The 22,179-nt window shown below is 44.1% G+C and overlaps 1 long non-coding RNA gene across 1 annotated transcript in view; it reads right to left on the minus strand.

The window, feature by feature from the left end:
• The window catches only part of LOC127547280 (uncharacterized), a 126,460-nt gene that overhangs the window by 6,827 nt on the left and 97,454 nt on the right, over window positions 1-22,179 (minus strand). The gene's annotated exons all lie outside the window — the stretch shown is intronic.

Genomic DNA, 22,179 nt, shown 5'->3' on the forward strand with positions numbered 1-22,179 from the left:
AGAGGAAGGGAGCTGGACCTGGAGAGCTAACTGGCCAGGCCCGCCAACGGCAGAGTAGGAAGCCAAGGAAGGCCTTTTGTAGGAGACCAGAGTGGTACTTGGGGAATTCCAGAGATCCTTTGTGGTAGGGGACAGGAGGAAGGAAGCCCCTCCCAAAGGCACTTAGTGAAAGCAGGAGAGCCGACTAGGCTGCCATGATGGCCCTGAGAAATTACCCGGTGACCTACTGGGTCAGCTCTTCCTCCAAGCTCGAAGGACCGGGAAATGACATGTGGTATTAATGTTGATTCAATCGGTAAACAGCCCAAAGCGCTGGGAGGACCCGGGGCACTCCCCTTTCTTCAGAGTGTCTTTCCAGGAAAACATAGCTCCTAAATGACTTTTTTACGTCTGGTCAGCCATTCAACCATGTCTGAATCTGCTCAGCTCTGTTATCATCAGGGCCCTATCTTTCTATCTTGTCCACAAGGACAGAATATGAATCCATCAGATGCTTTGATGAAATGAAGGCTTATTATTTCCTCATCATTTTCCCAGTGTACCAGTCTAGTCATTCTTCCCGGCCCCCAAAAGGAGCCGAGCTTAGCCTGGTATGATATGATTTGGATAAGAGCAAGGAAGCTGTTAGGGATCATGACTTTCATTGCTGAGTGCTAAGAAATCATACTTTGATGACTGAATTCTAGAATTTTACCGGTCATTAATGGCAGGCTCTATGGGCTACAATCTGCATTTTCTTCTTTCCCTCCTTCCTTCCTTTTTTCTCTTTCTTTTTCCTTCCCATTTTCTTTCCCCTTTTCCTTCCTCTTTGAAAAGCAGGAAAACATTTTTTTCCTTTTTTGATCAATCTCTTTCAAAGATAACAAAAAACATCGGCTCAAAATATCTCCCAGGTTCTTTGTCCTCTTCTAGAAAAAGGTCTATCTAGGCCCTAGTAACTTGAACTCACCCAATGCAGCAAGATCATCACTTGTTCTAACTTTACTTATCTTGACCATCAACTACCAATTAACTATTTTTGTTCCAAGTTTTTCAATCTAAGGATCCTGGCAAAGAAATAAATTAAAACTAAAAACTGAATGATTCATTTTGTTGCAGTCTAAAGGAAAAAGGAGAAACTTATGGTAAATTGAAATGCCTTGAAACTCCCCCAACTTACAACTGTCCAAGACAAGTAATGTAAAAGATGTCAGCCAGGAAATCTATGACCACAATAAAGATGGACCAGTACAATTCATACCAATAAGACAGTTAACTCAACTTTCCCCCTTGTTTCTTTATCACCATCCCCTATACCCATGAGCACAGTGTTATTTCTTTATTAATCCTTCTCTTCCCACAACCAAGAACAAAAACAAACTCTTGGTTTTTTTTTTTTTTTATTTATTTTTTTTTCCTTCCTAACCGTGTCTCATTCGGAACATTAGCATATTTGTTAAGATTCTGACAGAATTCAACCATACTGTTTTATTCATTCTCAGTTAGCTACATTTGCTTCCATCTTCTTCACTATTTTTTTAAAAATAAATTTAATTTGGTCAATCAATCACCTCTGCATCTACATTTACCTTCTAATATTATTCTCCTTTCTTTCTCTTAAAAATAATCTAGGTTTTCCTTCACAATTTCATTCTTAAGATATGAGAGAATTGGGAGTCTTTAGAATTTTTTCCCTTTAGAGTCCATTTATCTTTTATTTTGACCTTCAGAATCTCTTCTCCCCAAATCTAAGATGCAGGTCATACTATGCCCAACTTTTCGATCCTATTTTGTAAGATGAGAGGCTCATTCCTTTCCCCACGTTCCCATCATTCATGTTCCAACAGCCAATTGCTTCCTGGTAAAAAGAAACAGATCCAGAATAGCACTCCACCACAAGTATTATGTTGTCGGCCTTGTGGAAAATAAACATAATTATTAACTTAAACCAAGAAAATTTTTGGTACAAGATTTTTGGCTACAGAGTGTCAGTAGATGACTAGAAATTGAATTCCCCTGCATCTATTTTGTCTATTTTGTAAGGCCCCTGTGATACACCTAAGGCTATTTCCCAAATTTTCCACCTATTTCCTCTTACTGTCTGGGTCGTCTGTAGTATGTATAACCCAGAGATAACATCACTTCCACGTCTGACTCTAGCTATCACATACATCCTATGCACCATGCTTAAATCCTTGAGCTACTGGATTTTCTCACATGAATAAGTCTCCTTTACGTGGGACAATACTGCCTGGTCATTATCTTCTCTTACTCTTTATGAGAAAATCACATCCTTCTATAACCATATTCTAGTCACAGCAAGTCTCAATGATAATTAGGAAGCCAGTTCTCCCTCTGGCATTGGGATCTCTCCATGCAACCCAAGTAATCCAATCTAATCTAATCCCACAAGCATTGGTTGAGTATCTTTTGTATCTAAGGTACTGAGGCAGGTGCGATGGATGAAAAATGAAAAGATAATTTCTTCTTTCTAGAAATTCTTTTTTACTATTGGGAAATACAATCTATAAGCAGATATGTAGACAGAGATATATCTGAATATGTGTGTGTATCCATATATTTGTAGCTATAATTATGTTTCAGAAAATGGTGTATTCATGTCTCAGGAATACATAAAAAAGTGGAATATTTGTATTTAATTTTTTTTCTATATGTAAATTTAGAACTTTTTTTTTTAATTTTTGGGAGGTCATGGCTCCCCTTTGCAGTCTGCTAAAGTTTAGTATGTTTAAATGCACAAAACAGGATTGCCAGGAAAATCAATTATGCTGATTATCCAATATCCGATACATCAAAAAACAAACAAAGCCGAGTTCATGGACCCTAAGTTGACAACCCCTAGGATTCTGAAAAATAAACATTCTTCGTCCACTTGGCTTTTCCTGTGCAGACGACGGCCATTTAGGAGAATCTGCAGTTTTCGGGGACTTGATGCAGTGAGAATGATCTCATCTATCGCAAGAGTAAAAGGAGTAGAGGATAATAAAGTGACAGGGGTGTGTGTGTGTGTGTGTGTGTGTGTGTGTGTGTGTGTACATATATGAGGGAGGAGAAAAGGGCAGAGCTGGGATGGGGCCAGGGAGGCTTCCTGGAGGAGGTCAGAGAAGGATCCGGGCTGGAGGAGTCCCTCGAGCCCAGCTCTCTCCCTTCAGGAACGTGAGTGACTTTGCTGAGAGCCCAGCGGAGTCGGGGCCAGAGAAGGATCCCTGCCAGTCCAGGCTGCCAAGAGGCCCAAGGAAGAGGGCAGAAGTAGCAGGCCTGGCCATTCACAGCCTCTGGCCATCGGGTTGTTGGCTGTTTTCTAAGGTCGCAGAGACAGCATTTGAAGCCAGGACCTCTGAGTCCAAACACACACTCTGTGCCCCTTAAACTCTGTTTCTTTCTTGGGTGCCCCACGAGGGCACAGGGGCTCCAGACACGTGGTCAATGCTTCCCGATACTTTTAACAATGAGTTGAATTTGGTAGTTTAGTGTCATGGCAGCATATAGTGCACAGACTTAAACCTCTAAGCCCCAAGGCTTTGTCTGATGAAAAACTAGGGTGGGGGAGATTAAAGCTTTAACTCCCACAAAATCCGATCAATAGATTTGGCAGCGGGGCTTTCCATAGACTTCCAAATGAGGCTGGGCTATCTGCCTTTCCTTCCTCCTACTCAGAAGACATTATTCATGGAGTTAATCTGCTTCAGATAGGTTGGCTGGCCAAAGCTGGGGGATTACCTTCTTAGTTACCCTAAGAGATATCAAAATCCATTGCAATCGGCGTCGCTGAGACACTTCTCCCCAGAGCCCGGCCCGAGCGGGAATGGGGGAGCCGGGCAGTAACAGTGTGTCCCGGGGCACATTAGGGATGCAGAGCATGGCAGGGGCCGTGCCCCAGACTCCCGCGGGGGGATCTGGGGCAGCCGCAGCTCAGCCCCAATTCCACTTAGCATGTTTTTTATCAAGCACCTGTCACCAAATCTCCGAAGCTCGGATGTGAAGGGACATCAAGGACCCTTAAATATTGACCCTTTATAAAATCTCAGGATGGTTGTTTTTGCTTGAAAATTTCCATTGGGGAAGGGGCTAACCCACTATGAAGAAAGGAGGAAAGGGAAGGAGGAAGGAAGGGAGGGAAGAAAAGAAAGATGAAAGGAAAGGAGAAGGGAGGGAAGAGGAGGCAAGGGAAGGAAGGAGAGAAGAATATAATTAAATATCTACTATATGCAAGGGATTCTACTAAATGCTTTACAAACTCATGCAAATACTATGTAACCAGTAATTGCTAATTACTATATGTATTATTTCATTTTTTATTGCCTCAAGCCTTCCCTTGCAACACACAGGCACACTCAAGCCAAACAAATCTATGCATGATTTATATTTGAAACTGTCTCTTTGAGACCCCTGTGAAGGACATGAGTCCTCTCTATACGTTGTTCTGGGCCATCACAGTCAAAGTGGCAAAGAAAGTTAAGTTTTTGCTAATTACTTGCTCTGCTAAGTCCAATAATACAAAGAAAATTTGGTTGATGATCTCATTGATCAGAGTTCTTAAGTCAGACACAGTTGTTTTCTTTTTGCATTGTTGTAATCCTTGTATAAATCATTCTCCTGGATCTTCTCACTAAACTGTGTCAATCTATACATGTGCCCCCAGGTTACGCTGAATCTGCCCAATATTCTATTAACTCAATATACCCTAACGTGTTAGACTATTCCCCCAATTAGGCGACAGTCTGTATTGTATAGGTCTTTGATACAACAAAAAGCTTCTATTATAAATATGTTTTTTTTTAATCTCTGCATCCCTTCCTTTTCTCTTTGATTCTCTGGAATACTTGCCCAGTAGGGATATTGCTGAGTTAAAAGACAGGCAGTTTTATAATATTTTAGAGGTATACTTATTCTTCACAATGACTGTACCCATTCACAGAGTTCTCAATAGTGCACAGTATGCACACCCCAAATGGAGGTGGAGCAAGAATACAACCAAGCTCCACTGTGGTCTACACGCAGATCAAGAAAATGTTCCTAATTGGGAAATCCAAGAAAAATCTGTGTCATTTTTTTTTATGAAAAAAGCTTTGGATGGAGACCATTGGACACTACACATACATGGAAAAAATCTGTGTGCTGGAGCAAGAGGAGGTACCAGATCCAGGGTCCAGGAGCCTGGCAAATACCTTGGATTCAGAATCAAGAAATGGATAATAGACTCCCACTGAGTCATCATTGCCTTCGCGAGGATGGCCCAGTCTCCTCCCTGCTCCAGCTGCGAGAGAAGGAAGGAGTGGGGTCCTCGGCTTGTTAGGGACCTAACTCTTCTGCTTCTTTCCTGGGGACCTCGGCGGAGGCGAGGGCCGAGCACCCCACCTCTTCCCTGCCATGGGAGAGAGTGTAGCAAAGGGCTTACCATCTGTCAGCTCGCTCCTTTCCCACACCAGTCTATTGAGTCTATTCATTAGGTTGATTAGATTCTAAATCACCACGTTCATGTTTCTAAGGAAAAAACACCATGGCAGGGATTTGTAGCCTTTCGGGGAAACGTTCTACTTATTGATTCACTAAAACTCTCATTTTCCCTGAACACATCCCCCATGTTTGTTCTACGGAGATCCACGGCAGAAAGTCTTCAGGCAGAAATTAAAGGGGGGAGGAGGAAAGCTTTACTTCCATGGGGACCCTTTGCCTGTGCATTTGAATAATTCTGAAATTCAAGGAATATCCGTGCTTCTCCACAATCTCCCCGCTCTCCTGCGTGTCCAAATGGAGGAATCGGCCATTGAAGCCCGTAGGGGACGGATGTCAGAGAAGGCTTGAGAGAAGAGATCATGTGCGAGCTTAGCACACCATCCTCGCAGAGACTTGGAAAATGCTGCAAAGCCGCTATGTTAAGCTCCGGAAGGAAAAGCGCTCCAAGTAACGATTCCCTTCTCCTAGCTGGTCTCACTCCACTCCAGGTCATTCTTCACTCCATTGGGAAAGAGATCTTCCTGAAGAGAAAGCCTGACCATGTCACCCACTATCGACTAGCTACCTTCTGTTACATTTTATTTGTGTGCTTTGAATTGCTTTTAGGATCAGATGAGAACTCCTACATCTGGCCCCTTCCTTCCTTTGCAGTTTTCTCACGCCCTTTTCTCCCTCCATCCCCCACCACTAAGATGCAGCTAACCTGACATTCTTGCTGCTCCTCACAGGTGACATTTCATCTCTTACCTCCATTCATTTGCCCCAACCGTGCCCAGTGCTCTCTTCCTATCTTCGAGACTCAGCTCCATTCCCACCTTCTGCAAGAGGCTTCTCACATTCCCCTCCACTGAGTCCCTTTTTTTGTATCTTCTATGTGTCTGGCCCACAATAAGCACTTCATGATCCACTGATCACTAGGTGGCTGACTGATAACCAGAAGACTCAGCTCCTTCCCTCTTCCATCCATTCATGCATCCATTCATTCATTCACTAATTCTTTCACTCGCTTGCTCACTACAAGAACTTATCAAGCCTGTGTGCTAAGAGTTCTGTTCTGTGGAAAAGACAAAAAAATAATGAATCGGTTCTTGAACTCAATACTCTCCCCCAACAAGGCTGACAGAATCGTTGGGTTCTCAATGGAAGAGAAGTTCCCATTCTCTTGGTGGGAACATCTACATGGATCAGTAGAACATTGAAAAGGTGTACCAAGAACCCTGTAGCTTTGAACTTCCACTTCTCAGGCCCTGCTTTTCACGTCTAAAATGAAAAGCTTGGATTTTTGGAATCCTTCCAGAACTGAGAGTGAGGAAGCCTTGAGCTGAGCCTTAAAACACTCTTCTCTGGGAATCTGAGACCGAGGCAGAGGAGGAGGAGCGTGGGAATAATGTGCCCAGCTCAGGGCCCGCTGCCTCCTGGCTTTGCTGAGCTTCTGTGGGTGATCATGCTTCCCCAGCTCCACCTCCAAAGGGTCTCTCTGGAGCCCTGCCCTCAGAGTCTCTTCAGTATTGTGAGGAGGATGGCCAATCGCAGAAAAAGGTTTTCACACTGGCCAAGAGGCTTCCTCCTTGAACTGGCAAACAGAGGTAAATAAGAACAGTCTGCTCACTTGGATGGTCAGCCAACTTACCCTGGGGGGACATGTGTCACAAGGTCCCCCATCTCACAAGGGCTCACAGAAGCATCACAGCTAGGAGCTCCTGTGCCTTCCAAGGGATCTTTCATTTCACCTTCAGCGGACAGTCTTGGATGACCCTGTGAGAACCCATCCCCACATGTATTCCACTTGTAAGGAAGTGTTTCCTGGAACCAAGACTACACCTCCTCTTTGTATAGTCCTGCCCACACTATCCCAGCTCCATCCCTGGGGCACAGGGGAACATGTCCATTCTTCCTTCCTTCTGGTAGTTCTTCAAATGTTCAAAGTCAACTCTGTGCCTAGGACCTCACTCCAGCTCTGAGGGGGCTTTTCCTTCAGTCACTCAGAGAGAATCCATTACCTTCCTCCCTACATCCATCTCTCCTTCCACCTTCTCTCCAGTGGGGGAACCACCCTCTTCCCAACTGCTCAGTTCCTAGCCTCGGAGGCATCCTCAGTTTCTCCCTTTCCCTCAGTCTCCTAAATTCAATTGAGTCCAAGGGTTAGGAGGTTATGTACCTGCATCCTTCCTTCTCTTCATGACCACACCAGACCTCAGGTACAGCTCTCCTGAAGGGGTCACCACAGGCTCTTGGCTTGGGACTCCCAGATTCGGGCTATCAGCCCTCTCATCAATCAACTCTCACAGCTTCAGAATACTCTCCCCCAACACGGCTGATGGCATCATTCCCCTGCTTGGGACCCTCTAGGATTTCCCTACGACCTCCTCAGCTGGGCACCAAGAGCCCTCCACAGCCCAGCTCTCTCCAACTCCTCAGGATTATTAATGTAGCACTTTCTGGCCGACTTGTTCTTCCCTTTTTCCTGGAACAGCACAGAGAGCATTGTATCTCTGCCCCTGGTCAGCCCTTAGCCCATGCCTGAAATGCTCTCCTTCCTCCTCACTTCAGTCTCCAGGAACCTCTTCAGAGATCCGCTCATGAGCCACTTCTTCAGGGGGGATTTTTCCTCCATTTTCCAACCTCCACATGCCAAGTACTAATTAACTAAGGTGACAGAGCATTATCTGCATGCTCTTCCCCCTTAATGGGAATAGCAGATCTTGGAGGGGGAGCTTGGTGCTGGAAGATTTGGGATCTTGGTGGAGAGCCCACTGCCCCATGGATCAGACTTCCCGTGAGCTGAGTCAGGATCTCCACTGCCCTTATTATGCCCTGGTCTTCTGTCTTTCTGATAGAGAAGGAGCCCAGAACTCTACGGCATATTCTCAATGGGGATAGATCAGAGTGGGGGAGATGCTGGGGAAGAATTCTTGTTCATGGGCGGATTCGACAAGCTGTCTCTAGGGGTCCCTGCCTACTCTGAGGGTCCGTGACTCTGGGGCGTGAGAGAGGAGGGCACACACATAGATGCCCCAGCACTGCCAGGGCAGACTGGATTCATCCATGAAATGTCCCCCAGGACCACCAGGACAGTGGGCTGGGTTCCTTCTAAGGGGAGAGCACAGAGGGCTCTCTCTGTAATGGGGGACTGGCTGGCAGGAAGTGCTCAGCTACCTCTTGCTTCCAAGTTAGACGTTTCTGTGGCTCTGCTGTCCCAGCTCCAGAGCCACTTGGAGAAGCCAAATGGGGACTGTGTCTGCACACTCCCCCCTAAGTAAACAGTTGTAGCTTTCTGACAGCCTGTCCTGAGAGGAGACAGATCTCCGCAGGGAGCGCCCCAGACACGGATTTAATGCACTCCATGGGCGTGTGACAGAAAAGGTTAATAAATAATTTGCCATCACTGGACAGAAATCTCTCTACTACTAATGCCCGGCTCCATCTTCTCGCTCTCCGGGTCAAAGTCAGTTCTGGTTTCGGCAGAAGCCTCCATCCGAGAAAAATTGAAGGGACCTTCCCCAGCTGGTCTGCCGCAGAGCTCTCCATCCAGTCATGCGGGACAGTTTCCATTATCATCGAAAATAACATTTTGGTGATCTCAGAATCAAGCCGCACTCCGTTTTCATTACCAGCTGCGTGATAAGATTTCTCGGCTTACAGCTAATTTATTGCAACTTCTTCTTATGCAAAGAATACGGCTATTTTTAGCTGCACAGATCCAGCGGCATTGAGACTTCATACTGGGAAACAGATTATTAAAATATGATCTACGTTTTGAAGTCCAACCTAAATCTGCTAATTTCAAAACAGTTACTAATGGGAACTAATTTATTTTGTCTGTGTTTACCATTCTGCAATTTAAATGAAGAAAGCATATGTTCGCCCTCAGCAGAAAGTTCACGTAAATAAAATGTTTATGAGCTCATCCAGAGCTGACGGAGTTTCAGGGGTAATTGTAAGCAGGCACTCTTCATACTGAACATGCCCACATAGATCCGTATATAAAACACATATGCGAGAGCACACATGCACACATTCACCCTGCGTACACCCCAAACAGGGCAGATGTAGCCAGACCCCCCCAAGGCACACACGTGTCTGTGTACGAGTAGGGATGTACGTATATGTATATGGGGGCATCCTTACCGATAGGCTTATGTGCTCATGTAGATAGAGATATAGGTAAAGATAGAGATAAAGATAGATATACACACTTAGCTATAGATATAGATATACATGCATAGTGATATATAGATATAGATATAGATATACACACATAGTTATAGCTATAGATATAGATAGAATAATTATAGATATAGGTACAGATATAGATAGATATACACACATAGCCATATAGATAGATATAAATATATAGATATACACACATAGCTACAGATATAGATATAGATAGATATAACTATAGATATAGATAGATATAAATATAGATACAGATATACACACATAGTTATAGCTATAGATATAGATAGATATAATTATAGGTATAAGTACAGATATAGATAGATATACACACATAGCCATATAGATAGATATAAATATATAGATATACACACATAGCTACAGATATAGATATAGATAGATATAACTATAGATATAGATAGATATAAATATAGATACAGATATACACACATAGTTATAGCTATAGATATAGATAGATATAATTATAGGTATAAGTACAGATACAGATAGATATACACACATAGCCATACAGATAGATATAAATATATAGATATACACACATAGTTATAGCTATAGCTATAGATATAATTATAGCTAGAGGTATAGATATAGATATAGATAGATATACACACATAGTTATAGATATAGATATACACATATCTATAGCAATAGATAGATATAAATATAGCTATACACACAAAGCTACAGATATAGCTATAAATATAGATCTAGATATAGATACACACACACATACACTTGTACATATCAGGAGATATTTTGCACATGCATATTATACATAAATACACACATGTGATCTAAGTACACATACACTCGCATGAACACACATGAGAGTGAACAAAGCACATATACACATGCTGAGCCCCATTGTGCATGTATAGGAGCACATATAACCAGCCCGATGGATGCTTTCTCTCCCTTTGCTTCCCAATCTAAGATCAGCTGGGTAGCAACCTCAGGAAATTAAATCATCTTGAGTTAAGATTTGATTATTCCAGTTACTCAAGGCCAACTGGCTGGGACTAGCTGGAGGTGACCTGAGAGCCGTCATAGAGTTCTTTGATCTTTGCTTGGTAATTTCAGGGCTTGATAGATTCCCAGAAATCCAGGTTCTTTCCTGGCCGGCCATGATCAGACTCCACCTGCAGGAATGTGATCAGTCCCAGGGGTGGCGTGGCGGGAGCCAGCATTTAAGGAGTACACAATGACTATGGTGACCTAGTGCTTGATAAGCCCAAAGACCCCAGTTTCTGGGATGAGAACTCACCATTTGATAAAATTTGCCGGGGACATTGAAAAACAGTATGGCAGAAATTAGACATTGACCAGTACCTAACACCCTATGCCAAGATAAACTAGAAATGGGTTCATGATTTAGCCATAAAATATGATGCTGTAAGCATATCATTTGAACAAGGAATAATCCACCTCTCAGAAGGTAAGAATTTATAGCCAAAGAAGAAACAGAGGACATTATAAAATGCAAAACGGATCATTTTGATTATATTGAGGTTTTGTACAAACAAAACTGATGCAACCAAGATTAGAAGGAAAGCACTAAACTGGGAAGTTTTGTTTTTGTTTTTGTTTTTTTTTTACCATCTAGGGGTTCTGATAATGACCTCATTTCTAAAATATATAGAGAATTGACTCAAATTTATAATACAAGCTATTCTCCAACTGATAAAGGGTCAAAGGATATAAACAATTTTCAGACAAAATTAATTTCTTGTCATATGAAAAATTGCTCTAAATCACTATTGATTAGAGATGCAAATAAAGACAATTCTGAGGTACCACTACTCACCTATTAGATTGGCTAAGATGACAGGAAAAGATAAGGATAAATATTGGAGGGAATGTTGGTGAAGTTGTGAACTGATGCAACCATTCTGGAGAGCAATTTGGAACTATGCCCAAAGGGCTATCAAAGACATCCTTTTTGATCTATCAGTGTCTCTCCTGGACATGTATCCCAAAGAGATCATAAAAAAGAGAAAAGGACTTACATGGGCAAAAATGTTTGTGGCGGCCCTTTTTGTAGAGCAAGAAACTGGAAAATGAATGCATGCCCATCAACTGGAGAATGGCTGAATAAACTGTGGTATATGAAGGTTATGGAATACTATTGTTTTATAAGAAATGACCAGCAGGATTATTTCAGAGAGACCTGAAGAGACCTATAGGAACTGATGCTGAGTGAAATGAGCAGGACCAGGAGATTATTGTAAATGGCAACAAGAAGACTAAATGATGATCAATTCTGATGGACATGGCTTCTTTCAACAATGAGGTGATTCAGGCTAGTTCCAATAGACTTGGGATGGAGAGAGCCATCTATACTCAGATGTGGGCTGTGGGGATTGAGTGTGGATCACAACATAGCATTTTCACTTTTTTTGTTTATGTTTGATTACTTGGTTTTTTTTTATTTCTCTTTTTTTTCTTTTTAAGCTAATTTTTCTTGTGCAGCATGACAAATGTGAAATATGTTTAGAAGAATTGCACAGCTTTAACCTATATTGCGGGGGCACAATACCTAGATTGTATTAGTTGCTGTCTAAGGGACATGGGGTGAAGGGAGAGAGGGAGAAAAAAATTGGAACACAACATTTTGCAAGGGTGAATGTGGAAAACTATCTTTGCATGTATTTTGAAAATAAAAAGGTATTATTGAAAATTTCAAAAAGAAGTACATGGGTAATCTAGAGAGGTCAAGAGGGAAGAGGAACAAAAAGGCTCTGATTTGATGTCATATGGTGAACTGAAAGTACTGTGACTGTTTAACATTGACATTGGGGCACAGACTATGAGAACTCTGTGAAGTATTTGAAGGGATGTCATGTAGAAGGGGGCGTTAGCCCTGTTCTCACCCTGAGAGCTTTCCTGGAGTTAATGGGCTTCCCTCTCCTTGGAAATTTTCAAGCAAAAGCTATACAACCACTTTTCAGGGTCTATTGCAAAGAATCCCCAGTTCCCGCTTGCAGAGGATTGCCCATCTTGGGCACATTCATAGGAAAATGTCTCCAGCTTGGGCAAGAGTATCCTGCTTTCTGGTTGCTCCAAGAAGCATCTTCAAGTTTGTCCTTGTTCTGTTTAGTAGAGCAAACACTCCCCTCCCTCAGATATCAGCAGAATTGGGAGCCCAAAGGCAGAAATGGATCCATAATGGCTTTCAAAAAATGAATGCTTCTTGGTGACATAAGAGAAATCTGTTTGTACCTCAAAGGGAAAAATACTATTGATCAGCTGTTTCAGATTACAGAAGGGGAAGGAAGGAAGGAAGGAAGGAAGGAAGGAAGGAAGGAAGGAAGGAAGGAGGGAGGGAGGGAGGGAGGGAGGAGGGAGGGAGGGAGGGAGGGAGGGAGGGAGGGAGGGAGGAAGGAAGGAAGGAAGGAAGGAAGGAAGGAAGGAAGGAAGGAGGCAGTGAGGGAAGGAGGGAGGGAAGGAAGGAGGGAGGGAAGAAGGGAGGGAGGGAGGGGTAGGAAGAGGAGGAAGAAAAAGAAGGACAAGGAGAAGGAGGAGGAGGATGGGGGTGACTTTGAGTTGCAAAGGCCAGAACTAAGAAGCGTTTTGGTTTTTGTTTGCTTTTTCTTCTTGCACCTGCTTTGTGTTTCCCGATTTGTTTGCTTGCCAGACCTCCATGAGTCTACGTGCCTTGAAGCCGGATGACAGCCAACTTTGCTGAGAGAAAGCTTCCCAGAGAGGTGCCCCCTGGGCCCAAGGAACTGGTGCAAATGTCGCTCCCAGAGGCCCTGCGGATGAGATGGGCGACTGTTGGCGGCTCTGCTAGCGCTTCCAGGGCCGGTGCGCGGCAGCTTGGAGGGCAGCGGGAGCCCCACAGTCATCTCCGGACTCACATGACCTCAGCCCTCAGAACTGGCATGATCGGGCCTTGGGGGCCAGTGACCAAGGAAAGCTGAGGTGGGGGGTGGCGCAGCCCCCCTTCTCTTACACACACAGGGGGCCGGGGCTTTGTGCTCTCATCCTTCCCTTGGAAAGAGACCGCGGCTCCTGCTGAATTCCTGGGATCTGCCAGGTCCGGCGGGGAGCAGTCTCACTGCTGAATGAACACACACACGCACATGCAGTGGGCACACACACGTGCAGTGGGCACACATGTGCAGCTGATACACGACAGACACAAACGTGTGCAGTGGGCACACACGTGCAGTGGGCACACATGCGCACACAGGCAGTTCATTGGACCCGAGCACTTCCCATCCCCCTCCGCCCCCTTGCCCTGCCGAGCAGGAAGCAGATGGCCCGGCATTCTCCGGGCTGGGCTGCAGCCAGAGTGCTTTGCCAGCCTCTGAGCGAGGTCCGTGGGCGAGAGACAGCCGCGTTCTGTCGGGCCTCTGTCTGGTCGCGAGGCGGGCAGGGCAGCACCTCGGGCCGGAGCCCCCTGGCACGGGGCCGCCTGGGCGGGGCTGTCTATTAACCGGGGTGACTGGGAAGGGGGAAGGACACGCGCTCTCCAGATGACCTGGAACACGTGCAGCCGGCTCCGAAGCTGTGAGGACGAGGGTCCAGGACCACTAGTTGTTGGACGTGAAAAGGATTTTGAAAATGTGTTTGAAATCAGGGCGGGGGCGCAGCTCTCCGGAGAACTTGGACGTGGACGGGAGGGAGGGCCCAGCAGCCCCTCCGCCAGCCCCAGGGCCGCCCCCCCCCCCGCTCCCCAGGAGCCCTCCGAGAGCCGGTGGGCGTCCCACCCCCGGACCGCAAACGCAAAGCCGCGGTCACTGAATCATCACCAGGCTCGGGGTGCCAGGGAGCGCGCGCGGTCCAGCGCCCCCGCCTCTGCCCCAGATGGCGCAGCAAAAGCGAAGCCCCTCACGGAGCCCCCGAGGTAACGAGGCTCCTCCATCAGGCCGGGGCCGTGAGGGGAGCGGCGCCTCTGCGTCATGGCTGCGGGCAGTCCTTGTGAACAGACCGGAGTGACGGAAGCAGCGGCCCCGGGACGTGACGCCCTCTCCGAGGATCTCTGGGCCGCAGCTGCCTCCTCTCTAACTTGGGACTGCCGGGCCGGTCACCTCATCTCCGATGCTTCCTGGAGAAAGTCTCGGCCGAGATGGCCCCTGGGCCCGGGGAGATCCAAGATGGAGTCTTCTCTCTCAAGCAGATGTGTTAATGGCCGGAGCCCTGGGTCTGGAGGCCGGAGGAGGAGAAGGAGTGGGGGGCGGGGAGGGAGAGAGGCTTTCTCTCTCTACACTGTGACAATGTCCATAATCTGGTCTTCAACCCCAGAAACTACAGCGTGGACAGATCTATTATCCCGACTGGTGACAGCCTCTGACTACAGAAGAACCTCCGCTCCTATGGGTGCTGCCATTCCTTGCTCTCCCACTAGCTTCTCCTCCTCAATCTCCTGGCTTCGAGGCACTTGCATTCCCTTCCCCCAGCTCTGGGATGTGCTCTGCCCTTGTTCCCAGATGGAAGATGTCAGGGTTCTCCTGGGTCCTGGAAATTTCTGGGTCTGAGCCATCCCTCATGGCCACTGCTCCGGGCTGGGCTGCCACATTAGGATAGAAGTTCCTTGGGGACTTAGCCCAGCACTCAGAATATAATATTTATTATTTTTTTTTCTTTCACATAAATTCATTCATTCAAATGATTTATTCTTTCTCATCAAATATTCCTCAAACAGTTCTCAAAGATTGCCTGGATCTCTCCTTGTTTCCTTCACTGCTTATGCTGAAATTAGGAGACTGTCTCAAAAGCAAAGAAAAATCAAAAAGGAAATGTAGAGGATGCAGGAGGTACCTGGGAATAATTGGGTTTCCACCTATTTTCCCAAGTTGCGTTTGGATGTATCGAGCGGGGAGGATGCAGGCTGTGAACGGCAGGACTTTCGCTGAGCTGGCTTCCAATGGAATGGGCCCAAAATAACCAAACAAGCCACTCTCCATCCCATCTGGCCAAGCCCCTATCGGGAGAACAGCAGTAACTGAATTGAGGGTCTCAGTCCCACCTGAGCCACTTAAGAAATGGGCATAAAGTTGAAGAGAGGAAGGGCACTGGCTCCCTGGTTTGGCTGCCCTCCTGCGCTTCCTGCCATGTCTGCCGAGGGATTGAAAAGGGGAGAGCAAGCTGAGGATGGGGTCCTTTGTGGAGCCCAGACCTTGTTGCGAGGAGAGCGGGGCAATGTCCCCACTGCTTTGGGCCCATGGCTGCGGGCATCTCACCAATCGTCCAGCCTGAAAGCCATGATCTACCCCATGGGAACGGTGATCATGGAGAAGGTCACTGAGCCTCCAAAATGTGGGCCAACCCTAGGGAAAGGGCGGAGGGAAGCAGGCAGGGGACAGGGCTCAGCCAGCAAAAGGAGACTCAAGGTGGAGGGGAGGGGACCCGGACATGGGGGCCCAAGGGCACAAGACATTGGCTATAGGCCTCAAAGAAGCCTCGCAGACCAGTTACATCGAGCCTCTGGCTTTTCAAATGAGGAAACTGAGGCCGGGAAATGACCCAAGGTCGCACAGAGCATAAGGGCTAGGGCTGGACTGCAGTGGATACAATGGATCTACAACCGGGATGTTTTTCACTACACGACTGCAATGCTGGACTGGGAGTCAACAAGCAGGAACTCTCCCTCATGGCAGCACAGAAGGAGGGGCTTGAAAGAGAAGTACATGTGAAGACAAAGGACCTGGGTTCGGATTCTACCTGCTTTTTAGGTGATCAGAGCATCCATTGAATGATTCCTCAGAACCAGGTTCTGTGTCTTGCTACATTGTAGAGTCAGAATCAGACGAGAGCAGCTCTAGGAGGAGCCCCCAGCTCTTGAGACCGTAGCCATATGATCAGCGCCAACAAAGGAGAGGCCGCTCGGTGGTTAGAGCACGAAATGCCTTCTGCTTTCCGAGGACCCTTCCTCGACCTCTCAGCAAGCTCCCCTCCTGCTCCGGGAATCACTTTGTCCAGATCAATCATCATTCTGAATAGGAATTCTTTGGGAGAGACTCCAAACTGTCTCCTGACTCAGCTTCCTCATCTCCATTGCCTAGTGGCCAAATCCAAATGGACTTCCCGTGAGCTTCCAAAGCACAGCATGACATATCTGGAAAACGATTAATCCTCTTAGAGCCCCTCCATGTTTTCCACCTTCTGTTGAGACCATCATCCGGTCAGTCGCCTAGACTGAGAGCAACCTCAGCATCATCCTCTGCTTTTCTCTCCCTCACCTTCCCTTGCAGTCATTGCCCAATCCTCTCCATTCTAGATTCCCATCACCTCCTGCATTTTGTCCCTCTGCACCGTCACGACAAACACCCTAACTCAGGCAACGGCCTCTGCCTGGGCGCTCCTGGCTTCTCCAATCAATCCTTCACCCAGATGCTAAAATAATGTTTTTAACGTGAGTCTGAACACGCTCCCTCCATTCTCCCAAATTGTCAGCGGTTCTGTATTACCTCTGGCTTCGCACATAACTATCTCAGATTGCCAAATAAACTCCCTCACAATCTGACCCCAGGGTATCTTTCTGGGAATGTTTTCCTTCAAAATATTCTCTTATCCTCAATTCCTATTCTAGCTAAACTTGACTTTCTATCCCCCAGCTTTGGGTTTTTGCAAAGGAGGTACCTCATATTTGGAATATTCTCCCTCCTCACCTCTCCCCTCTTATAGTCTCCCCCTTTTTCCCTTCCCTAACTTCCCTTTCTCCCACCCTAACATGGATCCCACCACCCATTGGGGTCTTTCCTTGTGAAGCTGGCTATTTTCACTGTCTCCTTCCCGAAAACATGGGGGCCATCCTCATCAACTTACAAAAGAATATGAAATCATTAAAAAGAGAGACTGCTTTTTGTTTTACCTCCGAGCCACCATCCACCCAACAGCCCCTTGGCCATTTGGCGCTTACCGAATGCATGTTGTATTGGATCAGATGCTCCCTTCAAACCTCAGTCTCCTGCCTGGGAAGTGATGGACTCAATAGTCTGGGACCCTATCTCTTGTCCTTACCTGGACCCCCAGGACAGCATGTTCCTGGCTATTGTGAATATAGCTGGACAGACCCCGTCCATGTCAGCCTTTTGTTCTTCAGCTAATGCCTTCCAACCACTTAGTGGACCCAATTCATCACAAGTCATGGGCTGCAGCTTGTTCCTGTTCACAAAGGGTGTTTTTAAGGCTTGCCCTCGGGGTTATGGCAGTTTTGATTTCTCAGCTATTCTGATGTCCCGTGATTTCTTGTCCATTAGCCTTCACTCGGCTCACATTCATATGATGGTAAATGGATTACTCAACGGTACCTAAGGAAGATCGATGGGATGAGCCGGTCTCTGAGCTTCTGTGATAAGGTAACATTTGCTGCGTGGACTAGAAGACAGATTGGGAAGTTCCAGTTTTGACCGGAGGGTACAGTGGACGTGGACGCCTGACTGATGTCGGGAGCAGTAACCTGCTCAGCTTGGTGAGAGGGGGTCTCAAAACCAAGGGCCTTGCCTCCAAATCCAGTACTCTCCTCACTCCGCCATGTTGTCTCTAGCACATGGCAGGCAGAGCTAAGGCAAGTTCCTTCCCTGCTCTGGGCCAATGTCTCCTTCTGCACAGAATGATTGAAGGAAGATTACAGAGTTTAGGTGTGTGTGGGGGTCATAGAGTCCATCTCCCCAGTTTAAAGATGGAGAAGCTGAGGAGCAAGCATGGAGGGAAATGATGGCCAAGTTCACCAAAGAAATAATCCATTGCAGAGTCAGTATTTGAGAACTTCTTGCATCAGTTCCCTTTCCATTGAAGATTAGCAGAAGAGGAAGAGCATCCATCAGTGTTTCCCCATCCCCTCCTTGCAAGGGTTTCAATATTTGAATACACTGGACTTTGCTACCCACATTGTTAGCCCTTTCATGTCCTATTCAATAGAAAGAGAAGGGAAAGAGAATAAGGACTTATAAAGGATCAGCTGTGTGCCAGGTATTATTCTCAATACCTTTTACAGCATCATTTCATTTGATCCTTACAACAACCTTAAGAGGCAGATGCCGTTATTATGATACCCATATTACAGGTGAGAAAACTGAGGTAAATAGAGATTAAATGATCTGTCCCTCGTCACACAATTAGTAAGTAACTCAAATCATCCTGACTCTAAACCCAGAACTTTAAGGAAGGACAAAAAACAATCATTAACCACTTACTGTATACCAGGCATTATACTAAATGCTTTACAATATTTATCTCATTTAATTGTTCCAGAAACCATGGGAAGTAAATGTAATTAGGCAGACAGAGATCAAGTGATTCCTTCAGAGTCACCATTGGAAGACCAACTGCTGAACACTTCCCGTTACTGTGCTTTTGATCCCCCATGGCTGTTCTAGCAGGTCTCTTGTGAGGTTTGGGAAACACTAGGCAGGCAGTCCCTACTTTACTCTTGCCCCTTGGGAGAACACTTGAGTTTATACAAAGGGAGGACAATAGTCTACGAATTGAGAGGATGGACTTCCCAAGAAAATGGACTCATTAGCTGACCACTGGTCTATGAGAGCATCCTGGGCCAACTGGCTAACGGAACAACCTACAAACAGGAGAAAAAAAAAACCAAAATAGGAGCAGAAGACCTGGTTCACTTATTTCCCGCCTATTTAGTAAATTTGGATGTAACTTCTCTTCTATGGTTCTCAGTTTCCCTATCTGTAAAATAAGGAGTTGGGTTAAACCTTTTCCATGATAAAGTTCTGTGATGTTTGGAGATTGGACCCGATGCTATGGTGTGGTTTCTCTTCTCTCTTTATACTCCCTTCCTTGGTGATCAGTGATTGATTATCCATATACAGCTAGCTCAAATCTCTCCTGAATTATAATTAATTCCTACTTTCCTTATAAAAAAAACATCTTATATGATTTCTTATTTTTAACATTGTTTTCTAAAATCTTAATTCCAAATTTTCTCCAGTCCCCTCCAGTTCCTTCCCTACCTGTTGAAAAGACAAGCAAGATAATACTCACTATACCTGTGAAATCACATAAGATATATTTCCACACTAATCATGCTACAAAAAGAGCATAAAACTAAAACCAAAATATGCTTCAATCTGCATTCAGAGTTCGTCTCTTTTGTCTTTGAAGGTGGAATAACAGTTTTCCCCACAGTTCTTTGGAATTGCCTTGAATCATTGTATTGTTCAGAATAGCTAAATCTTTCACATTTGATCATGGTTACAATACTGCTTTTACTCTATACAATGTTCTCCTGATTCCACATAGTTTACTTCATATCATTTCATAAAAGCAGTCATCTTAGGTTTTTTCTGAATTCATCCTACTCAATGATTTTGGATTCAAAACCTGGTAATTATGAATTAACTTCTCTGAAATGACAAGGATCCAAGACAATTCCAAAAGCTCGTGATAGAAGATCCTATCCACCTCTAGAGAAAGAACTGATGGAGCCTGACTGCTGATTAAAACATATTATTTTTACTTTATTTTCTTTTGTAGAAATTATTTTTGCCTGTGTTTTATTTTACAACTTGATTAATATATAAATATGTTTTATAGGATTGCACATGTATAATCTATATTAAATGTCTTACTCTCCAAGGATGGGAGGAGGGAAGGGAAAGGAAGAAATGAATTTCAAACTCAAATTTTTTTGTTCTCTTTTTAAAAGCTTTTTTTTATTTTCAAAACTCATGCATAGATAGTTTTTAATATTCACCCTTTCAAAACTTTATGTTCCAATTTTTTTTCTCCTTCCCCTAGATGACAGGTAATCCAATATAGGTTAAACATATGCAATTCTTCTATATATATATATATATATAGTTCCACAATTATTCTGCACAAGAAAAATCTGATCAAAAAAGAACAAAAATGAGAAAACAAATGCAAGCAAACAACAAAAAAGTAAAAATACTATGTTGTGATCCACACTCAGTCCCCACAGTCCTTTCTCTGAGTGGAGATGGCTCTCTTCATCACAAGTCTATTTGAATTAGCCTGAATCAGTTCATTGTTGAAAAGAGCCACATCCATCAGAATTGATCATTGCGTAATCTTGCTGCTATGTCCAATGATCTCCTGGTCCTGCTCATTTCACTCAGCCTCAGTGCCTGTAAGTCTCTCCAGGCCTTTCTGAAATTATCCTGCTAATCGTTTCTTATAGAACAATAATATTCCACAACATACATATATCCTCATTCAGCCATTCTCCAACTGATGGGCATCCACTTCCAGTTCCTTGTCCCTACAGAAAGGGATGTCACAAAGATTTTTGCACATATGTGTCCTTTTCCTTTTTATGATTTCTTTGGGATACAGGCCCACTAGAGACACTGCTGGATCAAAGGGTATGCACAGTTTGATAAGCTTTTGGGCATAGTTTCACAATAGTTGGGTCAGTTCACAATTCCATCAGCAATGGATTAGTGCTCGTTTTTCCACATCCTCTCCATATTATCTTTTTCTGTCATCTTAGCTAATCTGAGAGGTGTGTCATGGTACCTCAGAGTTGTCTTAATTTGTATTTATCTGATCAATAGTCATTTAGAACATTTTTTCATGTAACTATTGATGACTTTAATTTCTTCATCTGAAAATTGCCTGTTCATATCCTTTGACATTTATCAATTGAAGAATAGCTTGAATTCTTATAAATTTGAGTTAATCCTCTATATATTTTAAAAATAAAAACTCAAATTTAAAAAAAATTTTAAATTATTTTAAAATACAATTGGAAAAATAACAAAATATTCAAAAATAAATTTCTTATACTTAATATCCCATCACAATCTTCTACTACAAATTGTTTAGCCTTTCCCCAGTTGATAGATATCTTTTCAATGTCCAGTTCTTTGCTAGCATAAAAAAGCTGATACACACACACACACACATATATGTATGTATATATATGTATACACACACACACACATATATATGTATATATATATATATATATATATATATATATATACAAACATACATATTAACAAATAAGTTCCCCCACCCTTCTTTGATCTCTTTGGGATATAGACCTAGTAGTAATATAGCTGAGTAAAAAAGTACGCACAATGTTATAGTGCATTGGACAAAATTTCAAATTGTTCTTCATAATGGTTAAACTGATTCACTTCACCAACAGTGCATTAGTGTCCCAATTTTTCCACATCCCTTCCAACACTTGTCATTTTCCTTTTCTGTCATATTCATTAATCTGATAAGGTATCACAGAGCTTTTTAAATTTGCATTTCTCTAATCAATAGTGATTCAGAGCATTTTTTCACATGACAACTGATAGATTTAATTTCCTTTTCTGAAATCTCTCTGTTCATATCCTTTGACTATTTGTCTATTGGAGAATGGCTCTTATTTTTTTTTAATAAATGTGGCTCATCTCCCTGCATATTTAAGAAACTAGACTTTTATCAGAGAAAATTTGCTGTAAAAATTTCTCAATAGGTATGTATTTTAAAATAAACATTTTTCAATGAGAAAAAAATTAATTTTCCTTAACTCTCACATTCAATTTCCATTGGAAGAGAAAAACAAATTCTTTACATAAATATCTATATCCTAGT

This window comes from Antechinus flavipes, chromosome 2 (genome assembly GCF_016432865.1).
Source record: "Antechinus flavipes isolate AdamAnt ecotype Samford, QLD, Australia chromosome 2, AdamAnt_v2, whole genome shotgun sequence".
Classification (NCBI taxonomy): Eukaryota; Metazoa; Chordata; class Mammalia; order Dasyuromorphia; family Dasyuridae; genus Antechinus; species Antechinus flavipes.